Here is a 27,483-nt window from a genome sequence, read left to right as displayed (position 1 = left end):
CAGGCGTGAGCCACCCCGCCTGGCCAAATCAACAATTCTTGAAATGACCTATTTTGAAAAGACTAAAAGAAGCCCAACTCTTTTAACGGAATTTTTTTTAGAGTTTTAGGATTATGAGAAATTTTACTTTCTTCTTCATATTTTTTTCCTATTTTCCATGTTTTATAAAATGGTCATGAATTTTTTTTTTTCTAATTGGAAAGGAACCATTTTAATGGTCGTGCCTGGTTATCTTCTCCTTCATCTTACACTGCACCGCGTGTGTGGGGCCCAGATCTACAATTCAGCTTCCTCATGAACGCATGACTCATCATTTCTTCATGGGCTGTCATTCTGTACTATTTGCAAAAGTATTAAAAATAGAGACCAGTCCATGGGAATTTTGCTGGAGAGGTAAATAAAATGCTCCACATAATTCTATGCCTTTTACCAACAAAGGAATAAAATCATCAAATATCCAAGTATACATCAGTATTTTGCAAACCCAGAGTCTGGTGATGAAGGTCGGGAAAAAAGGATGACTATTCTGGAGATTCAGGACTGGATCTACTTATTGGGAAAGAACCAGTTAAGTCAAATCATTGCAGCAGGGGGCAATTTTTTCCTTGAGAAATAAGCTAACAGTATATTTAGTGACACATAGAAGCATAATTTATTTTATTAATTCATTCATTGATTCATTCATTCATTCATTGAGATGGAGTCTTGCCGTGCCACCCAGGCTGGAGTGCAGTGCTGCAATCTTGGCTCACTGTAGCCTCCACCTCCCAAGTTCAAGCAATCTTCTTGTCTTGGCCTCCTGAGTAGCTGGGATTCAGTGCCACCACACCCAGCTGATTTTTGTATTTTTAGTAGAGACAGGGTTTCACCATGTTGGCCAGGCTGGTCTCAAACTCCTGACCTCAAGTGATCCTCCCACCTCAGCCTCCCAAAGTGCTGGGATTACAGGCATGAGCCACTGTGCCCGGCCAGAAGTATAATTTATTTTATATTAATTCATTGAAACAGATATGCAAAGCAGTCAACAGGATATTCATTACGTCTAGAAACATAGGTGGGTATACATAACTTCATCAAGACCATTTTCAAGGTGTAACACACATGTGCACATTCACACACACAGTTTAGACTTTATGTAGATTGGAAATCAGGTTCCACATACCTAGAATCCTACTGAGTGTCACCCAGACATGCTCCTCAGGAGAGGAGGTGTCTTTTGACCACTCAAGTAAATCAATGGCCCTCTGGTTTTGAAGAACAAAATTAGCAAATTCCCTTGTAAGGGCCACATAGGCAGAGCCAAAGTGAATTGTCAGATGGTGGGGAGGAGGCCTTTTTCTCATCCAAGTCCACGGCATGAAGGAAAACAAACTGTATCTCTGCTCCAAGTGCATGTATTTGGTCCTTCTGATAATATGAGGAGGAGGCAGCACCCCGGGGGTGATATTTTTCCTTTTCAGTCCCCTCAATACTGAACTATTTCCCTGTGGGTTTTCGGGGGAATTCTTGCCCGCAGGTGTTGACGACATACTTCCAGGGAACCTCAGAGGCCACAAGGTCGTTCAGGCAATGCAGGTCAGCTGGAGCCTGGAGATCCCCGTGTAGACCACAGACTCCCTCTTAGAAGCCACAAAGACGTTTGGGAAGCAGCTCAGTAGCTTTCTTCCAGCGTCTTTGAAAGCGACTGGGGCCTTCTGATCCACACGAACACAATAGATGTTCTGGGGAGTGTAGATGGCCCTGAAGAGCCTTTCAAATGTATCAAAGTCTTTGTGGATGGCCATGACATAGGCCAATGGGAACTCGGCTTCGTCTTCGGACAGAGGTTCCATTATGTAGTGATTTCAGATCAAGTATTGCTGGCAAGTTACATTTCTCAGTGGCGTCACTGGTATATTTTCATTGAAGAACATTTTCTTGCCTGTCACAATCATGCCACACACTTCTGCAAGGACTGAAGAGTTTGAGGTTTTCCCTTGTGGAAGGTGTTTTTGCAGGACTAAATGGTTGGTATACAGGAATAAAAGAGTTATGGACATGGCCATAAGCCCTAGGACCACCTCAAATGCCTTCACCTTCATTTTTCCTGTGGTCTCTTCTCGGTTCATCACTCACCTCACTGTATGCCATTGCTGAAGTCAGTCTGCAGTTCCCTGCCCAGACTTGAGAAATCTGCTCTAGCACTTATTTTCAGCAAGAAGGGCAATATGACCATTTACTTAAAAGAAGGAGGATCAACCACAAGTCGGTAACTCTTCTCTTATATTGAAAAACAATCAGGTGACTCTTTGAACATGAGCCGGTGGGGCCAGCTGACCACTTCGCAAAAGCCAGGCACATTTGGGCCCCTCTGTCTAAGTCAACCACAAATTAAGACCCTAGCAAATCGGCCACAACTGCCGGCTCAGGGTGTTTTCCCACGTAGAGTAAGGGTGGAATGTGTGTTCATTTGGCACCTCTTTTCCCCATACAGAGCCACCATCACCATCACTGACGTCACCTTTGAATGCAAGGGACACTATATTTCTTCAATTTCAGGCAATCACAGTTGTCCTGAGGTAGGTCACCATTTACGTGGACAACACCCAGAACTCCTCAATAGTGGGGTCTCTTTACCTAAAAATAAAGATCAAGAATTTATAGTATTTCAGCATTGGAAGGAATCTTGCAGATTTTTCCCACCAACTTATTCAGTTTACAAATGAAGGATACTGACACTGAACTATAATGACTACTGTATCACACCTTGTCTCCATGTTCTCACTGATGGCCTGAGAGGTAAGCATTGACATTATATCCACTTTGCACATGAAGAAATTAAACCCAGAGATATGCTAGCTTGCCTGATATCCAGTAATTAGTTAAGGGTAGCATGGGGTTTTGAAACCTAACTCCTCCTCTTCTTTTTTTCTTAGAGATGGGGTTTGGGTCTGTGCCCAGGCTGCAGTGCAATGGCACAATCATGGCTCACTGCAACATCAACTTCCTGGATTCAAACCATCCTCCTGCCTCAGTCTCCTGAGTAGCTGGGACTCCAGGTGCCAACCACATTGCTTGGCTAATTAAAATAAGTTTTGTTTTTTTTTCCTTTTTCTTTCTTTCTTTCTTTCTTTCTTTTTTTTTTTTTGAGACAAGAGTTTCGCTGTTGTTGCCCAGATTGGAGTGCAATGGTGCAATCTCAGTTCATTGCAACCTCTGCCTCCCAGGTTCAAGCAATTTCCTGCCTCAGCCTCCCGAGTAGCTGGAATTATACTCACCCACCACCATGCCCAGCTAATTTTTGTAGTTTTAGTACAGAAGTGGTTTCACCATGTTGGCCAGACTGGTCTTGAACTCCTGACCTCAGGTGATCCACCCGCCTCAGCCTCCCAAAGTGCTGGGATTACAGGAGTGAGCCACTGGGCCTGGACTTAAAATTTTTTTTTGTAGAGACAGGGTCTCACTATGTTGCCCAGGCTGGTCTTGAACTCCTAGGCTCAAAGAACCCTCCTTCCTTAACCTCCCAAAGGGATTATAAGCATGAGCCACTGTGCCTAGCTGCAAGCTTGTCTCTTCTGACTGCGTAGGCCATCTACCTGGAATATTCTCTCCCCCTGCCTGGTCTTGAGTTCCTGCTCATCTTTCAGGTCCCTGTGTGACACTGCTTCCCTGGTGACCCCTTCCTTGCTCTTCCAAGTTAGGGTTAGAAGCCCTTCACCTGCCCTAATAAAACCTTGTACTCCTACAATTGCTTGTTTGTTTGCTCTACCACTAGTCCGTGGAGGACTATTTATTTTTAAAACAAAAAATTAATATTTTATTTTTTAATGTATGATTTACAGGTAATAAGTATACGTATTTGTGGGGTGCAGCATGGTGTTCCAATACATGTATACACTGTATAATGATCAAATCATGGTCATTAGCATATCCATCACTTTAGACATGTATTGTTTCTTTGTTATTAGAACATTCGAAAACTGCTCCTCCAGGTATTTTGAAATATACAAATTTTTGCTTTATTTTCAAGATTTCCTTGTGAATGCCAGAATGACATGATGTTTGGTAGCAAAGCATGAGCTTCAAAGAGAGATTTGTGTGGGTCTAGATCCTGGCTTTGCTGGTTCCTAGTTGTGTGACCTTGGGCAAATCACTTTTCCTTCCTGTCTTAGTTTCTTTGTAAAATAAAGACAATAGCAGTAGGGCTGTTTTGTGAGTTGATGTGTTAGTAAGTAGAATGCACTCTGAGCAGTATTCATATGTAGTGAATACTCTGAAATGCTAGCTATTCTTACTGGGCATGGTCACTTCTAGGGCCTACCTGTACCGCCAGTGAACTGGAAACTCACCCCACTGCACTTTGCCTGATGCCAGGTGGCCCAAGCTTTGGCGAGATGCAGTGCTGCCACACAGTGGCCCTATAAGGGGTGGCTTGGCACACTCTTCCTTTTTTTTTTAGGTGATTGTAAATCTACGGATGAGAGCAAGGGAGAGTTTTCACACCATCATAGCATTTTATTCCTCACCTGACTGGGAGCAGCTCGAAGGAAAGGACATGTCTCCAAAGACATGAGGAGTATTCAATGTGGCATTTGAGGCACGTGGAAAAACCTGCCTATCCCAAGGTCTCAGCCCCATCAGCCAGCCAAGGGATCCACAATGACCCTTAGGAGATTTCATAAGGAAGCTAATTGCTTAAATAAGATTTGAGTCAAGAAGGATGACCCAGCAATAACCTCTATATATCTCATTACACCATGAGTAAGTAATCAATGCCATCCAATAAAGGTTCTGGAAAAAATGGAACAAGAGACAGGTTAGATTAGATGGAAGAAAAGGCCTTCCATCTAAGCAAGGCCTGGCATGTGGGGTGCTAGCGAGGGCCCTCTGGACTGCGCTGGCAGGGTGGGTTAACCAGCTAGGAGAGAACGTGAGGGTGGAAAGACGCCTCAGGGTGACGTGCCATCACTTAGATTTTATTTATTTATTTATTTATTTACTTATTTAGAGACCAAGTCTCCCTCTGTCGCCCAGGCTGGGGTGTAGTGGCACGATCTCGGCTCACTGCAACCTCTGCCTCCCAGACTCAAGCGATTTTCTTGCCTCAGCCTCCCAAGTCGCTGGGACTACAGGTGTGCACCACCATGCATAGCTGATTTTTGTACTTTTAGTAGAGACAGGGTTTCACCATGTTGGTCAGGCTGGTCTTGAACTTCTGACCTCAGGGGATCTGCCCACCTCAGCCTCCCAAAATGCTGGGATTACAGGCGTGAGCCACTGCACCTGACCAGGTTGTTTTCAGAATTAGAGATGAATCTTAAAAATCAAAATTTCCCCAGTGTCCCAGGCACACTCAAAGCAAAATTAAATGGAAGTTCGACATTCCTAGTCTGAAAATCTGAGATCTGAAATGCTCCAAAATCCAAAACTTTTTGAGAGTTGTTGTGGCACCAGGAAAACTCCACACCTGACCTCATACAATGGGTCGCAGTCTCACAGCAGTCAAAACTTTGCTTCTTGGACACAATTATTGAAAATATTGTATAAAATGATCTCTAGGCTATGTGCATCAGGTGTATATGAAATATAAATGAATTTCATGTTCAGACTCAGGTCCTACCCCCAAGACATCTCATTATGTATATGCAAAGAAATTCAGAACACTTCTGGTCCCAAGCGTTTTGGATATGGGATACTCAACCTGAAGTTTCATTTTAATTATTTTGATGTAACTTAACTAAGCATCAAGTTTTAAATTTGCTTTTTTTTTTTTTTTAAATTCAGAAAACTTAAATGGCTACGTAAGAGGACAGTCCAGTGACAGACATGGAAAGAGGCTTAGAGGTCATCTCACCCACCACACCATTTTACAGAGGAAAGCAAAATGCCATCCAGAGAAGGAAAGTCACAAAGCCATCTAGCCCCAGACCTGGGAGTGGCAGCTGAGCATAACTGGTCAGACACAAGAAGCTGCTTCCAAAAGTGTTTCCTTTCATTTGTCCTACAGCAAAGACGCCAGAAAACAAAATTTTATAAGCATGTCTCTAGCTCTAAGTCACTATTCAACTAAAGGACAAATTAAATCGGGAATGAGATAATCTTAACTTCGTGAGATTTGTTCTTATACGCAGTTTCTACCCTGAGAAACCAATCTATGCTAAAGATAATATTTGTGCTTTTCAACGAGGCTGGTAAAATATTTGCACTTTGAACCTCAGAGCGACAACATTTATTCATTCGGGTGAAACTTATCAGGATTAGGTAAATATAATCAAAGCAAAACAAAAATGATTTGGGAAACTTTGTGACCAAAATCAACAGGTGTATTCGATACTCCTTTGAAGGTCACCTAATTCTAATAACATTTATATTTATAAATGTCCTCTAAATCTTTTATCTTCTGCAAATAAATTATTTCTCACAATTCCAAGGTTAGTTCAATACATCAGCCTATTTTCAACCACGTACTCAGTGTCTCCAGGATGAGGACATATTGTGGGGCTTTTCACACTTCTCTCTCCCATCACCCGCCCCCCTCCTTCCATATTTAACATATTGTTGCATTTCTGTCAAATTAGCTGGGATGGAAGAGTAGTGTTTTATCAGATGTACACACTGCCACAGGAACCTGGAAACTTGAAATTCTATCCCTAATCGCTAATGTTGAAGACTTCATAAAAGAGTGTTTTGTTTTGTTTTGTATTTATTTATTTATTTATTTTATGGAATCTAGCTCTGTTGCCCAGGCTGGAGTGCAGTGGTGCAATTATCTGCTCACTGCAACCACTGCCTTCTGGGTTCAAGCAATTCTCCTGCCTCAGCTTCCTGAGTAGCTGGGATTACAGACATTTGCCACCACGCCCAGCTAATTTTTTGTAGTTTTAGTAGAGATGGGATTTCATTGTGTTGGCCAGGCTGGTCTCAAACTCCTGACCTCAAGTGCTCCACCCGCCTCGGCCTCCCAAAGTGCTGGGATTACAGGCATGAGCCACCGCGCCCGGCCTAAACAGTTTTAAAAGTTGTGTAAATAACACCTACCATAAAATTTACCATCTGGACCACCTTTGAGTTGCAATACAGTAGTGTTAACTGTATTGCATATTGTTGTATGACAGATGTCTCGAACTTTCTCACCTTTGCGTAATTGAAACTTCAGACCCATCAAAGAACAACTCTCCATTTCCTCTCCCCTCATCTCCTGGCAACCACATTCTGCTTTTTGTTTTCATGAGTTTGATTACTTTAAATACCCCACATTCGTGAAATCATGCAGTATTTTTCTTTTTGTGACTGGCTAATTTCACTTAGCATAATGTGTCCTAAGCATCTTTGACACACACCGGTCTACCCAGCAAACGTGAGCTGAGGGCCTAGAGCTGGCTAACATTGCCAGGAATAGCTGTTGTACTAGAAAAATCTACTTGTAAAATGGTAACAACAGCAGTATGGATTTGTAGAGGGTTTTCACACATACTATGTCATCATCATTTAAAGCAGGGTTGCTCACCCTCAGCACTATCAGTATTTTAGATAATTGTCTGTGGTGGGGGCGGTTGTGTTCATTGTTGGACGTTTAGCAGCATGCCTGGCGTCTACCCACTAGATGCCAGTAGCATCTTCCCCCTCCAGCTGTGACAACCAAAAATGTCTCCAGGCATTGCTAAATGTCCCCTATGGGACAACCTTGGACCAATAAGCTACCTTCCAAAAGAAGTAAAATGCAGCTAACAAAATTATATGAGGTTTGTATAACGACTTGTAATACCAGGGCATGATGACATGCACCTGTAGTACCAGCTACTGGGGAGGCTGAGGTGGGAGGATTGCTGGAGCCCAGGAGTTCAAGGCTGCAGTGCATTGTGATCCAGCCTGTGAATAGCCACTGTACTCCAGCCTAGGCAACATAGCAAGATCTGCTCTCTAAAAAGCAAAACAGCCGGGCGCGGTGACTCAAGCCTGTAATCCCAGCACTTTGGGAGGCCGAGACGGGCGGATCACGAGGTCAGGAGATCGAGACCATCCTGGCTAACACGGTGAAACCCTGTCTCTACTAAAAAATACAAAAAACTCGCCGGGCGAGGTGGCGGGCACCTGTAGTCCCAGCTACTCGGGAGGCTGAGGCAGGAGAATGGCGTGAACCTGGGAGGCGGAGCTTGCAGTGAGCTGAGATCCAGCCACTGCACTCCAGCCTGGGCGACAGAGCCAGACTCCGTCTCAAAAAAAATAAAAATAAAAAGCAAAACAAACAAAAACAGTGTATGAAGCTACTTGGCACATAACAGGCACTGAATAAATAAGAGTTGTTATTATTTAATAACATCATATAAAATATATGAAATTGAGTAGCTGGATATTGAGTAAAACCCATTAATGGGACATTGAGCAACAGAGGTTCACGGGATAGGAACTGAAATATTTTTATTCGAAATCTGCCTCTACTTCTAATTAGATGTGTGATGTTGGCAAAATCCCTGAGTCTCTTTGGGCCCCAGTTCTACCAACTGTTAAGGGAGATTAAATAAACTTGCCCTGTGTACTTTATAAGGTTATAATGATATTAAAGTTATATAATAAAAGAAAGGTACTTTGAAAGTAGGAACTTGTTACACACGCAAGCCATTGTTATGATGTAAATTTTCTGTAACAACTTTATTGAAACTTAATTCATATACCATACAATTCTCCCATTTGAAATGTACAATTCAGTGGTTTTCAGTATATTCACAAGGTTGTGCAACCGTCATCTCCATCTAATTCCACAATATTTGTATTATCCCAAAAGAAACCATCCAACCATTACGTCCCTGTCCCACCTCCCTGGGTCCCCGAGAGCTGCTAATCTACCTTCTGATTGTAAAGTCTCTCCTATTCTGAACATTTCGCAACTAGAATATGGTATACATTTTAATAGTTCCCTTCACAGTACTGTAACAGTCTAAGCTGTCTCACATCTTTTTTGGAAGAGAAGAGGTGTGTTTGTTTTATTAGAGTAAACAATAGCGTTCTTTTTGTCAAGAATATTATATATATATATAGTTAAAATGCATATATATATATATATATATTTTTTTTTTTTTTGAGACAGAGTCTTGCTCTGTCACCCAGGCTGGAGTGAAGTGGCACAATCTCAGCCCACTGCAACCTCCACCTCCAGGGTTCAAGTGATTCTCCTGCCTCAGCCTCCTGAGTAGCTGGGATTACAGGCGCACACTACCATGCCCAGCTAATTTTTGCCTTTTTAGTAGAGATGGGCTTTCACCATGTTGGCCAGGCTGGTCTCGAGCTCCTGACCTCAAGTGATCTGCCTGCCTCGGTCTCTCAAAGTGCTGGGATTACAGGCATGAGCCACTGTGCCCAGCCATATTTTAACAATATTTTTATCACAGAAATAGCTCAGGGATAGAATAAATGTTCTAGAATTATCACCATGCTGCTCAGTGAATGTTTGTCAAACCACATTTGTGACTGAAGCCCACGTAGAAAAGACTTGTGAAATCGTATTGTGGAAGCATCCTCATATTCCTCCCACCAGTAAGGATTTTCCTTTGTTCTTTCATGTTCATGTTTGCTTTAGTTCTAAGACCCAGAGGGGGCCCGTTTATTCCCAGCTAGTTTGCGTAAGAAAGGACAGCTTGTGAAATACTCTATGAACAGGTTTGGCCAATCAAACATTCAGAGTGGCGTTGTCAGGAAGCTTGCCTCTCACCAGAAGGGGCACATCTGGGAGTTCTCACTGTACTAGACCATCACCAGGTGGAGATCAGGCAGCTCCAATGGAATACTTGAAAGTGGTTAAGAACAGACCCATTGTGATCTCTTTTTTTTTTTTGGTAGAGTCTCACCATCTTGCCCAGGCTGGTTTCAAACTCCTGGACTCAAGCAATCCTTTCACTTTGGCCTCCCCAAGTGCTGAGATTATAGGCATGGGTCACCATGCCTGGCCCCTAATTTTTAATATTATTCATGCTCTACTTAAGAAATGCCTTTCCTATACCGAGGACCGAGGTAGATATGTGCTAAGTACTTGAAAGACAGGGGTGAGAGACAGTTACAATTTTTTTTTTTTTTTTTTTTGAGACAGGGTCTCACTTTGTCACTAAGGCTGGAGCGCAGTGGCATATCTCAGCTCACTGCAACCTCTGCCTCCCAGGTTCAAACCATTCTCCTGCCTCAGCCTCCTTAGTAGCTGGGACTACAGGTGCCTGCCACCACACCCAGCTAACTTTTGTATTTTTAGTAGAGACAGGGTTTCACCATGTTGGTCATGGTGGTCTCGAACTCCTGACCTCAGGTGATCCGACTGCCTAGGCCTCCCAACATGTTGGGATTACAGGAGTGAGCCACCGTGCCCGGCCCAGACACATTTCTTGCTACACAGATGCACACACATACATTCACACATACACAGAATAAAAAGACTGGGATGCATGCACAAGAATGTTAACGGTGGTTCTCACTGAGTTGTAGCATTATGGATTATTTTTATTACTTTTACTCTATTCCAGAGCTTGCACTGCTTTTATATGCAGGAAAAAGATTTTGTTCAGTCTCAATTTGCAGAGCTAATTTCTGAAATCCAGAAATGTCAAAGCGGAAACTGCATCTGCTCCAGGAGTATTACAGTGGACCAAATACCACATCCTGAGACAGTACCATGTTCCAAACTACAGCATTTCAAACTGCAATTCCTGAGAGAAGTACCCAGCGACTTCTGGGCAGTTTATATTCATGCAAAGAAAAAAAAAATCTCATCTGGTATTTTTATGAAGTCCTTTTCTTTGTTCTGAAAAACTTAATTCGCTTTAATGAAATTAAGAGATTAATCAAGAATAAATTAAAACACTATCCATTTTTCTACATATTCTTTCCAGATCCAGGAGAGGGTTTGGTGGAGGGAAGCAGTCATTTCCGGCCCTCCCTTGCCTTCTGACCTCCTGGCCACTGAAGCGCACAGGTCAACGCCACATTTAATAACCTTCAGAGACAGATGCTTGTAAAGTGGAGCCCTGACGTGATTCATTCAAACAGTGCCTAAAATCAGTGTTTTTGTTTTATTGCCTTATATTTGAAGTTTAAGTGTCTACTGGTTATTGATCAACTTTTACTATGGATTTACTCATACAAAAATAAATGTCTACTGGTTATTGGTCAACTTTTATTACGGATTTACTCATACAAAAAGGTGATTTGAAAAAGGCTAATCCTTCCCACCTTGAAGGTTGATGACTTAAACTACCTCAGAAGAAGATCTGAGAAACAGTAAAGAAACTTGCTTGGCTTTATTTCTCCCAGTGTTGCCCCAACTCATTTTTTTAGCTAAGTTTCTTTTTTATTTTGAGACGAGGTCTTGCTTTGTCAGCCAAGCTGGAGCATGGCTCACTGAAGCCTCAACCTTCCAGGCTTAAGCGATCCTCCTGCCTCAGCCTCCCAAAGTTGAAGTGCTGGTATGACAGGTGTGAGCCACCACGAGTGGCCATATGTGAGCTTGTTTGACAATACAGTCCCCTCTGGTAGGGTAATGTCTAATTGAATTATACAGTGTCTGAAAATACATGTGTATCTTTTATGTTTTTTCTTTTGAGACAGGGTCTTGCTTTGCTACCCAGGCTATAATACAGTGGTGTGAACACAGCTCACTGCAGCCTTGACCTCCCGGGCTCAAGAGATCCTCCTGCTTCAGCCCCCTAAGTAGCTGGGACTACAGGCACACAACACCATGCCTGGCTAATTTTTTGTAGAGACGGGGTTTTGCTATGTTGTCCAGGCTGGTCTTGAACTCCTGAGCCCAAGCGATCCACCTGCTTTGGCCTCCCAAAGTGCTGGGATTCACAGGCATGAGCCACCGTGTCTGGCCCTGTGTATCATTTATAACTAGGAAGCTAACTTGATAATTGAGTGAATAGAATGAAGGCATGTTTAAAAAAAAAAAAAAGTCAGATGTTCTGACCAGACCCAGGGCTCCCACTTTGACTTGGAGAAAAGTTTAATTTGTAAATTTAAATTTATACATCCCTATTGCATTTGAATTTTTTTTTTTTTTTTTTTTTTAGATAAAGTCTCACTCTGTTGCCCAGGCTGTAGTGGAGTGGCACGATCTTGGCACTCACTGCAAGCTCTACCTCCCTGGTTCATGCCATTCTCCTGCCTCAGCCTCCTGAGTAGCTGGGACTACAGGCGTCTGCCACTATGCCCGGCTAATATATTTAGTAGAGACGGGGTTTCACTGTGTTAGCCAGGATGGTCTCGATCTCCTGACCGCATGATCTTCTTGCCTCAGCCTCCCAAAGTGCTGGGATTACAGACGTGAGCCACCGCGCCCGGCTTGAAATAGATAAAGTCTCACTCTGTTGCCCAGGCTGTAGTGGAGTGGCACGATCTCGGCACTCACTGCAAGCTCTACCTCCCTGGTTCATGCCATTCTCCTGCCTCAGCCTCCTGAGTAGCTGGGACTACAGGCGTCTGCCACTATGCCCGGCTAATATATTTAGTAGAGACGGGGTTTCACTGTGTTAGCCAGGATGGTCTCGATCTCCTGACTGCATGATCTTCTTGCCTCAGCCTCCCAAAGTGCTGGGATTACAGACGTGAGCCACCGCGCCCGGCTTGAATTTGTTATAATAAGCAAATGCCTTTGAAATATTGAGGTTTTAGGCCGGGCGCGGTGGCTCAAGCCTGTAATCCCAGCACTTTGGGAGGCCGAGATGGGCGGATCACGAGGTCAGGAGATCGAGACCATCCTGGCTAATACGGTGAAACCCCGTCTCTACTAAAAAAATACAAAAAATTAGCCGGGCGAGATGGCGGGCGCCTGTAGTCCCAGCTACTCGGGAGGCTGAGGCGAGAGAATGGCGTAAACCCGGGAGGCGGAGCTTGCAGTGAGCTGAGATCTGGCCACTGCACTCCAGCCTGGGCGACAGAGCGAGACTCCGTCTCAACAACAACAACAACAACAAAAAAAGAAATATGGAGGTTTTAAAAAGAGATTAAAATGCCATTAAAAGACAAATATGCTAAAAGAAAGGCAAAGAGGTGGATGAAGTACAGGCTGGGGAGAAAAACAAACAAACCTGGGAACAAGAAGTTGCATCAAATTGGGGTTCAGGGACAAATTTTTATCACAATTAGAAAATAAAGATATAATAGCAACAAGGAGACTCCAACAATGGTGAATGTGAACCTCAGAAGACAGCATGGTAGGAGAACCTAACACAGGAGTGAAAAAGCGGAAGGAAGCTCGGCTCTGCAGGATACTGAATCAGCAAGAGCAGGGCCAAGGATGAAGGTTTACAATTCTCAGTAGCCTTCTTCTTTCCTGCCGCTGGGGTGTTTAAGTTCAGAATCAAGGAACATTCTAATGTATATATTATCGGGAATAATTCAAGTAAGTTATTAAACCAAAAGGAAAGCTTAATTAGATAGCAATTCAGTAATCAGGATGCATACTTCATTGTTACTGTAGCCAACGGTTTGCAAACACAGGACATCACACAGCATGGGACAATGAACTCGGAAAGAGGGGAAACTAATGAAGTGAGCCCTGCGATTGCCCCAGCTTACTGAGTACAGAGTTATTCTGCCACAGGGCAGGCAGAGGAGTCCAGGGGAACCTGGCCATCTCCTTGAATGGAGCAGACAGATTTGAGAGTTTGAGGAGGTCAAGACTGCTGAGGTTTCTGGGACGGAGTTACTGCGAAGGAAATAGTCCAGAGAGAGAACTTCAGACACATGCAAGGGTCTCCCTCAAGTCTTTAGCTAAGGATTGATCAGGAAATATGCAAAGAAATGACCCAATGCCAAGGAAAGAATGACCCAAGGAATAGAGAAAAGAAAGAGCAAAACTTATATGGGGCTAACAATTGTTTGTGTTCCTCCCAGCCAGAGTAGAAAAACCTTGTAATTCAAAGTCATTAGGTAGTATACTCAGAGGGGGATTGCCTCAGTCCAGTCAAATTAGATGAACAGCTGCCACAAAAACAGGAAGGATATAAGTCGACCTATTGGACAGAGAAAGAGCCCTTTGCCCAACAATATGAGAATACACATTCTTGGCCGGGCGTGGTGGCTCACGCCTGTAATCCCAGCACTCTGGGAGGCTGAGGCAGGTGGACCACTTGAGGTCAGGAATTTGAGACCAGCCTGGCCAACAACGCGAAACCCCGTCTCTACTAAAAATACAAAAATAAGCCGGGCGTGGTGGCTCATGCCTATAGTCCCAGCTACTTGGGAGGCTGAAGCAGGAGAATCACTGGAACCCGGGAGGTGGAGGTTGCAGTGAGGTGAGATCGAACCACTGCACTCCAGCCTGGGTGACAGAGCAAGATTCCACCTCAAAAAAACAAACAAAAGAAGAATACATATTATTTTCATGTACACAAGCAACATTTACCAAATAGACCATCTTCAGGGCCATAAAGCAAGTCTTGATCAATACAATAGGATTCAAGTCCTATAAGGAACGTTGCTTCTCATGTGCCCACTTCCCCTTTGACCTTCTCTGCCATGTTTTGACGCAGCACAAAAGCCCTTACCAGCAACCAGGCAGATGCTGGTGCCATGCTTCTTGTACAGCCTGCAGAACCGTGAGCCAAATAAATACCTTTTCTTTATCTTTTTTAAAAGAATTATCTCTTTTTTTTTTTTTTTTTTTTTTGAGGCGGAGTCTCGCTCTGTCGCCCAGACTGGAGTGCAGTGGCCAGATCTCAGCTCACTGCAAGCTCCGCCTCCCGGGTTTCCGCCATTCTCCTGCCTCAGCCTCCCGAGTAGCTGGGACTACAGGCGCCCGCCACCTCGTCCGGCTAGTTTTTGTATTTTTAGTAGAGACGGGGTTTCACCGTATTAGCCAGGATGGTCTCGATCTCCTGACCTCGTGATCCGCCCGTCTCGGCCTCCCAAAGTGCTGGGATTACAGGCTTGAGCCACCGCGCCCGGCCAAGAATTATCTCTGATCACATGGAATTAAGTTGGAAATCTGTAACAGGAAGATATCTGGAATATCCCCAGATATTTGGAATTTCAGACCATACTTCTTTTTTTTTTTTTTTTTTTTTTTTTTTGAGACGGAGTCTTGCTCTGTCGCGGGGCTGGAGTGCAGTGGCCGGATCTCAGCTCACTGCAAGCTCCGCCTCCCGGGTTCACGCCATTCTCCTGCCTCAGCCTCCCGAGTAGCTGGGACTACAGACGCCCGCCACCTCGCCCGGCTAGTTTTTGTATTTTTTAGTAGAGACGGGGTTTCACAGTGTTCGCCAGGATGGTTTCGATCTCCTGACCTCGTGATCCGCCCGTCTCGGCCTCCCAAAGTGCTGGGATTACAGGCTTGAGCCACCGCGCCCGGCCCAGACCATACTTCTAAATAATTTATAGTCAAAAAGAAACATTAAAAGTGAAGTTAGAAAGGACTTTGTGCTTAGTGAAAATAAAAACACAATGTATGAAAATTTGTGGAATTCAGCTAATGAAGTGCACAGAGAAAAATTTACAGCAGAAAACACCTACATTAAAAAAGAAGAGGCTGGACGCAGTGGCTCACGCCTGTAATCCCAGCACTTTGGGAGGCCAAGACGGGCAGATCACGAGGTCAGGAGATGGACACCATCTTGGCTAACGTGGTGAAACCCCGTCTCTACTAAAAATACAAAAAAAAAAAAAAAATTAGCCAGGTGTGGTGGTATGCGCCTGTAGTCCCAGCTACTCAGGAGGCTGAGGCAGGAGAATGGTGTGAACCCAGGAGGCAGAGCTTACTGTGAGCAGAGATCATGCCAGTGCACTCCACCCTGGGCAACAGAGCGAGACTTCATCTCAAAAAAAAAAAAAAAATTTAAATTTTTTCTTCAACTTTTATTTGAAGTTCTGGGGTACATGTGCAGGATGTGCAGGTTTGTTACGTACATAAACATGTGAGAAGCATGTTCTTAAAAATAAAGAGCAATAAAGTTGATTTTTTAAATAATAAGCAAAAGATTTGAACAATTTATTAAAGAAGACACACAGAAGGTAAATAAATACGTGAGAAGATATCCAAAATCATTATGCATTGCAAGTTAGTGCTAATTAAAATTACAAGGAAATATCGTTATAATCCCATTAAAATAGCGAAAATTAAAGAGATTGGCCATACCGCGTGTTGGTGAGATGTGAATCGACTGGACATTTCCTATCCTGCTGGAACTGTGAAATCACACAAACACTTTGAACAATAGTTCAGTAGTTTCCTAAACTGTTAAATATACCCCTGTCATAAGACCTATCCATCCCCTCTCTAGGTACAATTGCTTCTCATTCTTTGAGGTAGCTATTTCTATAAAGTCGCCACAAACACTGAGTTAGCTAACTCTGAACTATTGTCCCTAGAGGGTATGCATCTCTCATGGATTATAATCTTAAATCTCCAAGACAACTCATCCTGACTGATTTGCTTTTCCTTAATTTATTAAAAGAGAAAACTATGTTCCCAAGTGTTAAGTGTCTTGCCTGAGATGCCCCACCAAGGGGCGTTTTCTGCTACTGGTTTCCAACTTAATTCCATGTGATCAGAGACCATTCTTTGAAAGATATCCAAGGTCCTAATGCTCCGGGATCTACAGGCACTGGAGCTGAGATTCAGAGCTGTCCAGCTGGCTCCAGAGCTGCAACTTTTTGCCCTATAATGTATAATGTTCCCTCCCGTTTCTATTTTCTTTTCTTTTTTTCTTTTTTGAGATGGAGTCTTGCTCTGTCACCCAGGCTGGAGTGCAGTGGCACGATCAATCTCAGCTCACTGCAACCTCCGCCTCCCAGGTTCAAGTGACTCTCCTGCCTCAGCCTCCTGGGCTGCTGGGATTACAGGTGCCTGCCACCATGCCCGGCTAGTTTTTGTATTTTAGTAGAGATGGGGTTTCACCATGTTGGCCAGGCTGGTCTCGAACTCCTGACCTCAGGTGATCCAACTGCCTCGGCCTCCCAGAGTGCTGTGATTGCAGGCATGAGCCACCGTGCCTGACCCGATCCCTATTTTCTAGTCACCTCTGTGTATGAGCTGAAACAAGAAAGCAGCGTCACCTTGTTCAACCTTAGCTGGGAATGTGCAAGCCTGGGAACTTAAACTTTTGGCAACTCTGCACATATGGGCAAGTGACCATGAATAATACTTGTAAGGTTAATACTTTTGGGGTTACACAAACATGTTAATGAGTGGGTGTATTTAAAACACATAACCTGCAAATAAGGATCAACTATATTTATTCCAGGGAATTCAAATCATATGTTCATATATACTCTTGTATACAGCTATTCACGACATCTTTGTTTATTAAAAAAAAAAAACCCAAGCACAGTGGCTCACACCTGTAATCCCAGCACTTTGGTAGGCTGGGGTAGGTGGATCATGAGATCAGGAGTTCAAGACCAGCCTGTCAGCATGGTGAAACCCCATCTCTACTAAAAATACAAATATTAACCAGGCATAGTGGCATGTGCCTTTAATCCCAACTACTTGGGAGGCAGAGGCTGTAGTGAGCTGAGATCGCACCACTGCACTCCAGCCTGGGCAACAGAGCGAGACTCCGTCTCAAAGAAACAAAACAAACAAACAAACAAACAGTGAAAGTAATACTAATGTCTATCAGCAGGTGAATGGATTAAAAAACGTGTAGTATAGTCATCCAGTGGAATACTTCCCAGTAGAAAAGGAGCAAACTATTGATACACGCAACAACATGGATAAACCTCAAAATATTTATGCTGAAAGATGCCATGCCAGAAAACAAAGCTCCTGCTATAAGATTTCGTTAATATAGAAATCTAGAAAATGCAAACTAAGAGTGAAACTTTCTATAGCAACAGAAAGCCAATCAGTGGTTATCTGGAAGGCAGACATCTCAAAGGGACCCGGGGAAACCTTCTGGGGCTGATTAATACGTTCTGTGTTTTATTGAAGTGACGACTTCACAGATATTTTAATATGCTAAAACTCATCAATGTGTGCATGTATGTGAAGTTTATTGTATCTCAATTGTATCTCAGTGTTGCTGGATTGGGTGGAATACGGGAGAAAGAAAAAATTAAATTGGTACAGTAATCTATATCCATTAAATTCTATAGAATACGGCTGGGTGCCATGGCTCATACCTGTAATCTTAGCACTTTGAGGGGTCAAGGCAGGCAGATCACCCGAGGTCAGCAATTGGAGACCAGCCTGGCCAATATGGTGAAACCCCGTCTCTACTAAAAATACAAAAAAAATTAGCCAGACATGGTGGCACACACCTGTAATCCCAGCTACTGGGGAGGCCAAGGCAGGGGGATCGCTTGAACCCGGGAGGTGGAGGTTGCAGTGAGCCAAGATCATGCCACTGCACTTCAGCCTGGGCAACAGAGCAAGACTACGTCTCAATAAATAAATAAATAAATAAACTAGTTAAATATTACACTAGCAAACTGAAATCTAATCTATTGAATGACTGAATTCTAATCTATTGAATTCAATAGAATGGTTAAACATCAAATTAATGCATATTGTACTGCCTAAGATATGAATGAATGCAATGATATGGAATATTTGCAAACACTTGTAACACACAATGTGCCATGCACTGTTCTGTGCTCTTTACATACAATAAATCATACAGCAACCCCATGAGAGGTATACTATTATTATCCTCCTTTTACCCAAGAAAAATATGAGGCACTGAGAGGTTAATTAACTCTCCCAAGGTCACACAGGCTTGAAACTAGAGAACCAGGTCTCAAAAGCAGGCAGTTTGGTGCCAGAATCCATGCTGTTAGCAGCAAGGGTCCATCGTTTTCTTTTCTTTTCTTCTTTTTTTTTTTCTTTGAGACTTATTCTCGCACTGTTACCCAGGCTGGAGTACAATGGTGCAATCTCAGCTCACGGCAACCTCCACTTCCCGGATTCAAACGATTCTCCTGCTTCAGCCTCCTGAGTAGCTGGGATTACAGGTGCCCACCACCACGTCCAACTAATTTTTGTATTTTTAGTAGAGACCGGGTCTCACCATGTTGGCCAGACTGGTCTCGAACTCCTGACCTCTTGATCCACCCGTCTCGGCCTCCCAGAGTGCTGGGATTGCAGGCGTGAGCCACTGTGCCCAGCCCAGGTCCATCATTTTCTTCTCGAAGGAAGGCAACTAACATGTATTGAGCAGCTACTGCATATCAGACACTATGTTTGGTCCTTCTGCATTCATTGTCCAACTTAATTCTCACAATTACTCAAGAGAAAGCTGGCCGGGCACGGTGGCTCAAGCCTGTAATCCCAGCACTTTGGGAGGCCGAGACGGGCGGATCACGAGGTCAGGAGATCGAGACCATCCTGGCTAACATGGTGAAACCCCGTCTCTACTAAAAAAAATACAAAAAAAAAAAAAATAGCTGGGCGAGGTGGTGGGCGCCTGTAGTCCCAGCTACTGGGGAGGCTGAGGCAGGAGAATGGCGGAAACCCGGGAGGCGGAGCTTGCAGTGAGCTGAGATCCGGCCACTGCACTCCAGCCTGGGTGACAGAGCAAGACTCCGTCTCAAAAAAAAAAAAAAAAAAAAAAAAAAGAGAGAGAAAGCTATTATTATCCTAACTTTTCAGATGAAACTGCTTAAATTCAAATCAGGTTCCACAGTGATTTTATGCATGAGCTGTATTTAAATTTTATTACATCGGCCTTGCGCTCCACGTCTTTTCCACTGGTCTATTTCCTGTTCACCTCTATGTCCTACGTCCACAGTGTCCAGGACAAAATTTAACTACTAAGTTAGCTATGAAAGGATGGACACATTGTCCCTCACAATACAACGAAATGGCAAATTATAAACAGGGGAGGATGGGAGCCAGGTAATCCCTAGTTCTCAAAAAAACATCTAACACTTTTACCCCAGGTGGTGAAGTTTAATCCCCCCACCCCTGAGGGTACACTGATTTAGTAACTCACATCCAAAGAATGGGGTATGGAAAGAGAAAAGGGATCACTTTACTGTGGAGAAGCCTGGAAAACATTATCTTGACCAAGGGATCAAAGATAACCCCTCAGCGACATCCTGTGGCTACGCTACCCACGATTTGGTGTGACGAGAAGGGCATTTTACCTCTGTGGTGTTCTTTCCCCCAGAACTCACAACTGCAGTCTAAGCATGAGAAAAATGCATCAAACAAACCTAAATGGAGGACCATTTGAAAACATACCTGGCTAGTGTTCCTCAAAACTGTCAAGGTCACAAAAAACAAGGTAAGACAGAAATTGTCATAGAGTGAAAGAGACAAAGGAGGTATGACAACCAAACACAACGTGTATCATGGGCTGGATCCCGGAACAAAAAAGCGACCTGAATGGAAAAACCAGTGAAATCAGAATAAAGTCTGGGGTTGAGTTAGTATAGTGCATCAGTGTTAATTTCTTAGTTTTGACAAATGTACCACAAATGTAATATGAGTTGATAATATTAGCAAAAACTAAAATTGGATAGTGGGTATATAGGGATTCTGTACTCTCTTTGTAAATTTCTTGTACATTAAAAAAACTTCCAAAATAAAATTTATTTTTTAAAAATCTCATCAGCAGCCCTTACTCAGGCAAAAGCAGAGCTTGGTCCCTTTTTGCTCAGGAAGAGATATTTAGGGGCATCGTGGACGCAGCCTGCCTTTCAGACCACCCTGGTATCGCTATGGAGCCTGTGGCCCTGCAGCCAGGTCTCCAGCACAAGCCCTGAGTCCAGAGAGCACCAGCTGGGTTACATTTAACACTTGGTTAGAGGAGCTTAAGCATTAACCTCCCTCCAAGTAGAAAACTGACCTCATACAGAAAATAAGGGTCAATGTTCTTTAACTGTGGCATCCCTTGATAATCTGATTCAATAACATTCCAGAAAAATTTGGGATACAGGGCCAATAAAAGTCTGCTAATTGGGTTGCCCCGCTGGTGAGAAGAACAGAGTCCTGGTTCCTGAGTGTTATCTGTGCGAACTTCAGCAAGATTCTGAACTCAGAGGAGCCGAGGTGATAGCTAGATGGATGAATGGATGAATTGACAGACAGACACAACTTAAAGGGTTTTCTCTCAGCAAACTCCTTCCTTAGCCAGGCATTAGTGGTACAATCTCAGAATTTTCCAGAATACTACACCTTTCCTGTAAAATCCTGCCAGCTTCACATTCTAACTTCACAGATCTGACTTTTATTTTGCTTTTCAAAAATTTGTTTGCTTTTGTTTCACAAACAACATTACTGTATGGTAATGAATACTAATAGTTAGTTGCCCCTCAGAGAATAGTAGACAAGCTTTCCAGATCCAAATAAGAGTGAATTTGGGGCTGGGTGCAGTGGCTCACCCTGTAATCCCAGCACTTGGGAAGGCCAAGTGGGCAGATCACCTGATATCAGGAGTTCGAAAGCAGCCTGGCCAACATGGTGAAACCTTGTCTCAACTAAAAATACAAAAATTAGCCAGGCGCGGTGGCAGGCACCTGTAATCCCAGCTACTTGGGAGGCTGAGGCACGAGAATCACTTGAACCTGGGAGGTGGAGGTTGCAGTGAGCCGAGATCATACCACTGCACTCCAGCCTGGGTGACAAGAGTGAGACTCTGTCTCAAAAAAAAAAAAAAAAGAAAGGGTGAATTTGGCCAGTGTAGGGTCATGAGGGCTGTGTGCTTGGGGGCAGGTTATGGACCAACTGCTGTGTAAGCTTGTTGCATTTCCAAAGTAGGCAATAAATTATACAGTTTTAAAAAATCACTTGAGAGAACACACTAGAGTAGATCATATGCATACGTATCCACGCACACACGCACATGCCTGCACGCACACATGCATGCACGCACATATTAGAGAGAGAGTAAGATGAAGTTTTCACAATCTAAGGATTCCAGGTGTTTCCTGCTTTCACCACCAGGGAAGTAGAAATGACGGCTGTTAAACAGACATCCCCTGCAAGAAGTCCTCAGCACTAGTTCAACGCATTTGGTACAAAGCAGAGAGAGACCGTGAGCCCTGGGTGCTATCACAGAACTATAGCCGTGTGTCGTTTCTGCAAAGGCAACTCCAGAACAACTGAGAAAAGGGTAGAAGCAAGGCCCTACCAGGCTTTCTGCTGCCGACCACACACTTTGAAAAATCCGTAACTGTGGCTGTAACAGGCACCTATTAAGGGTGGTCCCGGACCTTAACGATCACTAAGATCCTCCCAGGAGGAGTGACTGTCACTTGAGTTACCACTGAACTTCATCCAGATACATTTCCAATCCCACCACTAATGTTTTCATGCAAAGAGCCAAAGACTTCATATCTTTTTAAAATAAAAAACAAAACAAAACCAAAATCCGGCAATGGAGATGTGCACACACAGTTCTGAGCACGTTTCTCTTGTTACCCACTGAGGTTTGGAGCCGTAGTGCCTTTGTTGCCTTCCTGCCCAGTTATTGACTGCAAGGGGGACCGTAATCCTTGACGCCACCTTTTTGCGCTCCTTGTGGAAACAGGCGCTGCCCCCGGACTACATGCTTTTTCCATGTAGTCAGGTGCAGCAGCTCCAAAGCCTTCCAGTTCTCAGAGACTCAGCAGAGCTGGCAGGGCCAGCGGGCACCACTGAGTCCCGCAGAGCCAGGCCCAGTCTCTTTGCTTTATTGACGCAAATGTCTGCGGGACTTTTTTTTGACATTTATGGTAAGATAAATGCTGCCACCACTAAAGGCAGCAAAGAAATGGCCTGGTGAACTTTTAAAAATCTTTTGCCAGACTCTTTTTCAAATCTCTGATTTCAATTTGGGCAGAGAGGGAGAGCCAAGATTCTGGGGTAGGCTGCCCAGATCTAAGAGGTAGGAGATGGTCTCTTAATAATTTTTAAGAGGGGAACATGGAAATGACCACATTTTTCTCAAGGCAAGTTTTCACTTGTTGCACGATCAAACCTGTGCATGCACTTCACACAGCAATGCTTTTTGCACTATAAGGAGACAGTGGTTGATGTTTTGAGAAAGTGAGGCCCTGGGAGTTGGGTGCAGGTATATCTGGTTTTGATTCAGAGCATACCTTTCTTTCCCCTCCCCAGGGTTCTCATCCATCCACACAGCGGTAGGAAACCAAGGTCCTAATGCTCCGAGATCAATGTGAATATCTTTTTAATCTTTTTTTTTTTTTTTTGGTGACGGAGTCTTGCTGTCTCCCAGGCTGGAGTGCAATGGCACGATCTCGGCTCACTGCAACCTCCGCCTCCTGCCTCCTGGGTTCAAGCAATTCTCCTGCCTCAGCCACCCAAATAGTTTGGATTACAGGTGTGCGTCACCATACCCGGCTAATTTTTGTATTTTTAGTACAGACAGGGTTTCACCATGTTGGCCAGGCTGGTCTCAAACTCCTGACCTCAGGCGATCTGCCTGCCTCGGTCTCCCAAGGTGCTGGGATTACAGGCTTGAGCCACTGCGCCCAGCCATGAATATCTTAGTAATCCATTGCAGACTTCCATGAAATCCATTTAATTGGCTCACTGGAATTGCTCATTGGGATTAGCTATTGCATTCAAGACTAAGACTGAGCTCACGGTGGCCATTCAGAACTACCACAGACCAGACTGTCTCCTGGTGCGATGAGCGATGAATCACCCTGTAACCAGTTTGTGTTTCAAACACCGCTAGAGAAAATGGTCCATTTAAACTTTAAGACTCTGTTTTTATGTTTCCCTCTTTCCTCACTTTTAGTCTTGTTTTCATCATCCACAGATTTTGTCATTCCTTCCCAAAGTATGTAAACATGATTACATGGAGGTGGAGACACCAGCTCACATGACATAAATGTGACACTGGTACATAAACCATTCGCCAAGCACGATAGCTCACGCCTGTAATCCCAGCACTTTGGGAGGCCAAGGCAGGTGGATCACCTGAGGTCAGAAGTTCGAGACCAACCTGGCCAACATGGTGAAACCCTGTCTCTACTAAAAATACAAAAATAGGCCAGGCGCAGGGGCTCACACCTGTAATCCCAGCACTTTGGGAGGCCGAGGTGGGCAGATTATGAAGTCAGGATATTGAGACCATCCTGGCCAACATGGTGAAACCCCGTCTCTACTAAAAATACAAAAAAATTAGCCAGCTGTGGTGGTGGGCGCCTGTAGTCCCAGCTACTCGGGAGGCTGAGGCAGCAGAATCGCTTGAACCCGGGAGGCAGAGGTTGCAATGAGCCAAGATCACGCCACTGAACTCCAGCCTGGGCAACAGGAGCAAAAACTCCATCTCAGTAAGTAAGTAAGTAAGTAAGTAAATAAATAAATAAATAAATAGAAATCACCTGGGTGTGGTGGTGCACGCCTGTAATCCCTGCTACTTGGGAGGCTGAGGCAGGAGAATCGCTTGAACCTGGGAGACAGAGGTTGCAATGAGCCGAGATCGTGCCTTTGTACTCCAGCCTGGGCAACAAGTGTGAAACTCTGTCTCAAAAAAAAAAAAAAAAAAAAATCATTCTATGTAGTTCTCGTGACAATTCCACGTTACAAATAAGAAAATGGAGGCAGGTGAAGTTAAGTAACTTGCCCTAAATCACAAAGTGACAGATCCGTTTTGAATCCAAGTCCGTCCTAACTTCAATGCCCATGTGCTCTTCATTGACCACACTGCCAAGTTCCACTCAGCCCCCTTGACCTTCCAAAAGAACCTCAGCCCAGGGATGACACGGCCGGAAAGAAATTCCACCACTAGAGGCTCTGAACTCCATGTTGGCCTGGGAGTTACCAGTTACACTGGAGTCAGACTTCTTGAGTTTATGCCCAACAATCAAGTGTCTGCAAACCTCACCTAACTTCAGGAAGCCCTGATTTCCTCATCCATTGAAAGGCGATGTTGGCTGGGTGTGGTGGCTCACGCCTGTAATCCCAGCACTTTGAGTGGCTGAGGTGGGTGGTTTACCTGAGGTCAGGAGTTCAAAACTAGCCTGGCTAACATGGTGAAAGCCGGTCTCCACTAAAAATACAAAAATCAGCCTGATGTGGTGGCACACACCTGTGATCCCAGCTACTCAGGAGGCCAAGGCTGGAGAATGTCTTGAACCCGGGAGGCAGAGGTTGCAGTGAGCTGAGATTGCGCCACTGTACTCCAGCCTAGGCAACAGAGCTATACTCTGTCTCAAAGAAAAAAAATAAAAATAAAAAAGGTGGGGGGGCAGAGATGTTACTAGTATTCCACTTGTAAGATAGTTTTGAATATCAGGTAAGATAAAGCATGGTAAATCCAGGTCTGTCTGTTCTATACTGCTCAGCTCTGAGCAACTCCTGCCAGTGGATAATGAGAAACCAAGGCAATTTTCCTTGGTTCTGTGCTTCCAAGTAGTCTTTTTATTTTATGGAGTCCTTCAAAAACTTTAGGGAAACATAATTGTCTAATTTCTAAAGCCATTTGTTCATTCATTCATTCATTTCACAAGAACACATTGTAAGCCCAGAGCCCCTCCTTTAATAAAAAAAAAAAAAAAACCCTTCAACTTAACACAGATGAACAAATGAAGTCTAAGGCACTGAGTGGTCAGCATCTGAAGGTGGAGCCTGGACAGAGGGCCTTAAAAGTAGTGGTCTTCAGCCTTTTTGGCACCACGGACTGGGATAGTCACTGGTGAAAACCACAGACTGGTTTCATGGAAGACATTCCATGGATGAGTTACTGGGAGTTGGGACTTCCACAGATGAGGATGGATGAGGGCAGGGATGGTTTTAAGATGAAACTGTTCCACCTCGGATCGTCAGGCATTAGATTTTCATAAGGCATGTGCAGCCTAGACCCCTTGCATGTGCAATTCAAAATGTGGTTAATGCTCCTATGAGAATCTAATACCACCACTGATCTGGCAGGTGGTGGAGCTTAGGTGGTGATGCTCGTAAACCTGCCACTCACCTCCCACTGTGTACCCGGTTCCTAACAAGCCACAGACTGATACCTGTCCATGGCCCAGGGATTGGGGACCCCTGCTTTAAAAGAACTCAGAGCAGTTGAGAACCTCAGAGATTGGGGAAGTCTCCACAAAAACATGTTGAGCCTTTGGGCCTGGAAATATTTGGATAGAAACACTAACACAAATGTTCCACTCTCCTGATAAACTAAAGTTGACAAACACCTGGCGGGTCAGATTAATACTGGGAATCCTGGGCTCATTTCCACCTTGGACAGGCTTCCCCCGCAAGGGTTTCAATGCCTTTTCTTCTTGACACATGTCTGCAGGTAAACAGTAATCAACGCTAAGATTGTGCTTCATGTAGATGTCAGCAAACAGCATCTGTCCTGCACTAGCAAAGCATGGGTTTGCAAGGACTATTTCAAAAGCTCAAAAAACAAACAACCCCATCAAAAGTGGGAAAGGATATGAACAGACATTTCTCAAAAGAAGACATCCATACCGCCAAAGAACATGAAAAATGCTCATCATCACTCGCCATCAAGAAATGCAAATCAAAACCACAATGAGATACCATCTCACACCAGTTAGAATGGCAATCATAAGAAGTCAGGAAACAAAAGTGTTGGAGAGGATGTGGAGAAATAGGAACATTTACACTGTTGGTGGGATGTAAACTAGTTCAACCATTATGGAAAACAGTATGGCGATTCCTCAAGGATCTAGAACTAGATGTACCATATGACCCAGCCATCCCACTACTGGGGTATACCCAAAGGATTATAAATTACTCTACTACAAAGATACATGCACACGTATGTTTATTGCGGCACTATTCACAATAGCAAAGACTTGGAATCAACCCAAATGTCCATCTGTGACAGACTGGATAAGAAAATGTGGCACATATACACATGGAAACTATGCAGCCATCAAAAAGGATGAGTTTGCGTCCTTTGTAGGGACATGGATGCAGCTGGAAACCATCATTCTTAGCAAACTATCACAAGAAGAGAAAACCAAACACCGCATGTTCTCACTCATAGGTGGGAACTGAACCATGAGATCACTTGGACTCGGGAAGGGGAACATCACACATGGGGCCTATCATGGGGAGGGGGAGGAGGGAGGGATTGCATGGGGAGTTATACATGATATAAAGTCATGCACATGTACCCTAGAACTTAAAGTATAATAAAAAAAAAAAAAAAAAAAAGCTCAGAGCTCCTATCTCATGAGTATAAGTGGGTTGTGAGAGCTCAGCTCAGAAACCAGAAAGCACCCCTTCTTCCCCGGTCAGATTGGCAGTGGCAGGCAGTATGTGCTATTCCTGCCCACTTTGTGGAGTTGCTCTGTTCTGATGCCTGTGGCAGAGTGGTCTGGTGGTTAAGAAGCCATGAGAGCAAATGTGCCTTCAAATCCCTGTTCTTTGGTCTTTACTATGATCTTTGGCAAGGTGTAGATCTCATCTCAGTCTTAGTTTCATCATTCCTAAGAGACAGGCTGTTATGGACTGAACTGTATCCTCGCAAAATTCATCTGTTGAAGTCCCAACTCCCCATAACTCAGACTGTCACTGTACTTGGAGATAGGGTCTTTAAAGAGGTAATTAAGGTAAAATGAGGTTATAAGGGCATGGCCCTAATCCAATAGGAC

At 44.0% G+C, this 27,483-nt stretch overlaps 1 pseudogene; it reads right to left on the bottom strand.

The window, feature by feature from the left end:
• Positions 1-1,124: 1,124 nt before the first annotated feature.
• Positions 1,125-2,644, bottom strand: LOC117088302 (annotated as a pseudogene).
• Positions 2,645-27,483: the final 24,839 nt, after the last annotated feature.

The sequence above is a fragment of the Trachypithecus francoisi genome, unplaced genomic scaffold (genome assembly GCF_009764315.1).
Source record: "Trachypithecus francoisi isolate TF-2019V2 unplaced genomic scaffold, Tfra_2.0 Lachesis_group10, whole genome shotgun sequence".
Classification (NCBI taxonomy): Eukaryota; Metazoa; Chordata; class Mammalia; order Primates; family Cercopithecidae; genus Trachypithecus; species Trachypithecus francoisi.
Note: the sequence above shows the minus strand (reverse complement) of the source record. Positions and strands in the feature narration are given on the sequence as shown.